This window comes from Somniosus microcephalus, chromosome 12, assembly GCF_052327205.1.
Source record: "Somniosus microcephalus isolate GS21.2 chromosome 12, FLI_Smic_1.0, whole genome shotgun sequence".
Taxonomy (NCBI): Eukaryota; Metazoa; Chordata; class Chondrichthyes; order Squaliformes; family Somniosidae; genus Somniosus; species Somniosus microcephalus.
Genome location: NC_140998.1, coordinates 222,926,615 through 222,931,402, shown reverse-complemented (window position 1 = coordinate 222,931,402; position 4,788 = coordinate 222,926,615).

The following is a 4,788-nucleotide window of genomic DNA, read 5'->3' as shown; positions in this document are numbered from 1 at the left end:
ACCCACAGAGAACCAGAGACACACAATACAAATCCTCCCCGCACCCTCACTGCTCATCCACAGAGAACCAGAGACACACAATACAAATCCTCCCCGCACCCTCACTCCTCATCCACAGAGAACCAGAGACACACAATACAAATCCTCCCCGCACCCTCACTCCTCATCCACAGAGAACCAGAGACACACAATACAAATCCTCCCCGCACCCTCACTCCTCACCCACAGAGAACCAGAGACACACAATACAAATCCTCCCCACACCCTCACTCCTCACCCACAGAGAACCAGAGACACACAATACAAATCCTCCCCGCACCCTCACTCCTCACCCACAGAGAACCAGAGACACACAATACAAATCCACCCCGCACCCTCACTCCTCATCCACAGAGAACCAGAGACACACAATACAAATCCTCCCCGCACCCTCACTCCTCATCCACAGAGAACCAGAGACACACAATACAAATCCTCCCCACACCCTCACTCCTCACCCACAGAGAACCAGAGACACACAATACAAATCCTCCCCGCACCCTCACTCCTCATCCACAGAGAACCAGAGACACACAACACAAATCCTCCCCGCACCCTCACTCCTCATCCACAGAGAACCAGAGACACACAATACAAATCCTCCCCGCAACCTCACTGCTCACCCACAGAGAACCAGAGACACACAATACAAATCCTCCCCGCACCCTCACTCCTCACCCACAGAGAACCAGAGACACACAACACAAATCCTCCCCGCACCCTCACTGCTCACCCACAGAGAACCAGAGACACACAATACAAATCCTCCCCGCACCCTCACTGCTCACCCACAGAGAACCAGAGACACACAATACAAATCCTCCCCACACCCTCACTCCTCATCCACAGAGAACCAGAGACACACAATACAAATCCTCCCCGCACCCTCACTCCTCATCCACAGAGAACCAGAGACACACAATACAAACCCTCCCCGCACCCTCACTCCCCGAGCTACTTATCCGCAGAGAACCAGACACACAATACAAATCCTCCCCGCACCCTCACTCCTCATCCACAGAGAACCAGAGACACACAATACAAACCCTCCCCACACCCTCACTGCTCACCCACAGAGAACCAGAGACACACAATACAATCCCTCCCCGCACCCTCACTGCTCACCCACAGAGAACCAGAGACACACAATACAAATCCTCCCCGCACCCTCACTGCTCACCCACAGAGAACCAGAGACACACAATACAAATCCTCCCCGCACCCTCACTGCTCACCCACAGAGAACCAGAGACACACAATACAAATCCTCCCCGCACCCTCACTGCTCACCCACAGAGAACCAGAGACACACAATACAAATCCTCCCCGCACCCTCACTGCTCACCCACAGAGAACCAGAGACACACAATACAAATCCTCCCCGCACCCTCACTCCTCACCCACAGAGAACCAGAGACACACAATACAAATCCTCCCCGCACCCTCACTACTCATCCACAGAGAACCAGAGACACACAATACAAATCCTCCCCGCACCCTCACTCCTCATCCACAGAGTACCAGAGACACACAATACAAATCATCCCCGCACCCCCATCCCCGAGCTCCTTATCCGCAGAGAACCAGCGACACACAATAGAAATCCTCCCCGCACCCTCTCTCCTTGAGCTCCTCATCCACAGAGAACCAGAGACACACAATACAAATCCTCTCCGCCCCCTCTCTCCTCGAGCTCCTTATCCACAGAGAACCAGAGACACACAATACAAATCCTCCCCGCACCCTCACTGCTCATCCACAGAGAACCAGAGACACACAATACAAGTCCTCCCCGCACCCTCACTCCTCATCCACAGAGAACCAGAGACACACAATACAAATCCTCCCCGCACCCTCACTGCTCATCCACAGAGAACCAGAGACACACAATACAAATCCTCCCCACACCCTCACTCCTCATCTACAGAGAACCAGAGACACACAATACAAATCCTCCCCGCACCCTCACTGCTCACCCACAGAGAACCAGAGACACACAATACAAATCCTCCCCACACCCTCACTCCTCATCTACAGAGAACCAGAGACACACAATACAAATCCTCCCCACACCCTCACTCCTCATCTACAGAGAACCAGAGACACACAATACAAATCCTCCCCGCACCCTCACTCCTCATCCACAGAGAACCAGAGACACACAATACAAATCCTCCCCGCACCCTCACTCCTCCTCCACAGAGAACCAGAGACACACAATACAAATCCTCCCCGCACCCTCACTCCTCATCCACAGAGAACCAGAGACACACAATACAAATCCTCCCCGCACCCTCACTGCTCACCCACAGAGAACCAGAGACACACAATACAAATCCTCCCCGCACCCTCACTGCTCACCCACAGAGAACCAGAGACACACAATACAAATCCTCCCCGCACCCTCACTCCTCACCCACAGAGAACCAGAGACACACAATACAAATCCTCCCCACACCCTCACTCCTCATCCACAGAGAACCGGAGACACACAATACAAATCCTCCCCACACCCTCACTGCTCACCCACAGAGAACCAGAGACACACAATACAAATCCTCCCCGCACCTTCACTCCTCATCCACAGAGAACCAGAGACACACAATACAAATCCTCCCCGCACCCTCACTGCTCACCCACAGAGAACCAGAGACACACAATACAAATCCTCCCCGCACCCTCACTCCTCATCCACAGAGAACCAGAGACACACAATACAAATCCTCCCCACACCCTCACTCCTCACCCACAGAGAACCAGAGACACACAATACAAATCCTCCCCGCACCCTCACTCCTCACCCACAGAGAACCAGAGACACACAATACAAATCTTCCCCACACCCTCTCTCCCCGAGCTCCTTATCCGCAGAGAACCAGAGACATGAAATATAATTCCTCCCCGCACCCTCACTCCTCGAGCTCCTTATCCGCAGAGAACCAGAGACATGAAATACAAATCCTCCCCGCACCCTCACTCCTCGAAATCCTTACACACAATACAAGCACATCCTCGCAGCACTAACTCTGCAATGCCCACCCATTGTGTGTTCGAGGGGACTTAATTCCTGGTAAGAGTTGGGGCCTGGGGATTGAGTTAGGGTTAGAGTTAATGTTAGGGTTAGGGTTAGTGTTGGGGTTAGGGGTTATGGTTAGCGGTTAAGGTTAGTGTTAGTGTTCGAGTTTTGGCGTTAATATTAGGATTAGGCTTAGAGTCAGTAATAGGTGTTAGTGTTCGGGTTAGGGGTTAAAGGTTGGAGTTGGAATTAGTGTTGGGGTTAGGGATTAGGATTATGGGTTAGTCGTTAATGTTAGTGTTGGGATGAGGGATTAGGGTTATGGTTTAGGCATTAGGGTTAGTTGTTAGGGTAGGGTGAGGGCTAGGGTTTAGGGTTAGGGGCTGGTGTTGGGGTTAGAGTTAGGGCTGGGGTCAGGGATTAGGGTTGGGATCAGGAACTTGGGTTAGGGCTCGGTTCAGGAATTAAGGTTGCCCTCAGGGGTTAGGCTTAGGGTTGGGGTCAGGGGTTAGGGTTGGGGTCATGGATTAGGGTTAGCGTTAATTTTGGTGTTGGGTTAGGGTTAGGGTTGGGGTCTGGGCTTAGGGTTGGGGTCAGGGGTTAGGGTTGGGGTCATGGATTAGGGTTAGGGTTAATTTTGGTGTTGGGGTTGGGGTTAAGGTTAGGGTTGGGGTCTGGGATTAGGGTTAGGGTTAATTTTTGGTGTTGGGGTCTAGGATTAGGTTTGGGGTCTGGGATTAGGGTTGGGGTCAGGGGTTAGGGTTGGGGTGAGGGATTAGGGTTAGTGCTGGGGTCAGGGATTAGGGTTGAGGTCAGGGATTAGGGTTGGTGTTGGGGTCAGGGATTAGGGTTGAGGTCAGGTATTAGGGTTGGGGTCAGGGATTCGGGTTAGGGTTGGGGTCAGGGATTAGGGTTGAGGTCAGGGATTCGGGTTCGTGTTGGGGTCAGGGATTAGGGTTAGTGTTGGGGTCAGGTATTAGGGTTGGGCTCAAGGATTAGGGTTAGTGTTGGGGTCAGGGATTAGGGTTGGGGTCAGGGATTAGGGTTGATGTTGGGGTCAGGGATTAGGGTTGAGGTCAGGGATTAGGGTTGGTGTTGGGGTCAGGGATTAGGGTTGAGGTCAGGGATTAGGGTTAGTGTTGGGGTCAGGGAATAGGATTGGGGTCAGGGATTAGGGTTAGTGTTGGGGTCAGGGATTAGGGTTGGGGTCAGGGAGTAGGGTTGGTGTTGGGGTCAGGGATTAGGGTTGAGGTCAGGGATTAGGGTTAGTGTTGGGGTCAGGGGATAGGGTTGGGGTCAGGGATTCGGGTTTGGGTTACTTTTGGCGTTGGGGTTGGGGTCTAGGATTTGGTTTGGGGTCTGGGATTAGGGTTGGGGTCAGGGGTTAGGGTTGGGGTCAGAGATTAGGGTTGGGATCAGGGATTCGGGTTAGTGTTGGGGTCAGGGATTAGGGTTAGTGTTGGGGTCAGGTATTAGGGTTGGGCTCAAGGATTAGGGTTAGTGTTGGGGTCAGGGATTAGGGTTAGTGTTGGGGTCAGGTATTAGGGTTGGGCTCAAGGATTAGGGTTAGTGTTGGGGTCAGGGATTAGTGTTGGGGTCAGGGATTAGGGTTGGGGTCAGGGATTTGGGTTGGTGTTGGGGTCAGGGATTAGGGTTAGGGTTAGGGTTAGGGTTAGGGTTTAGGGTTAGGGTTAGGGTTAGGGTCAGGGATTAGGGTTGGTGTTGGGGTCAGG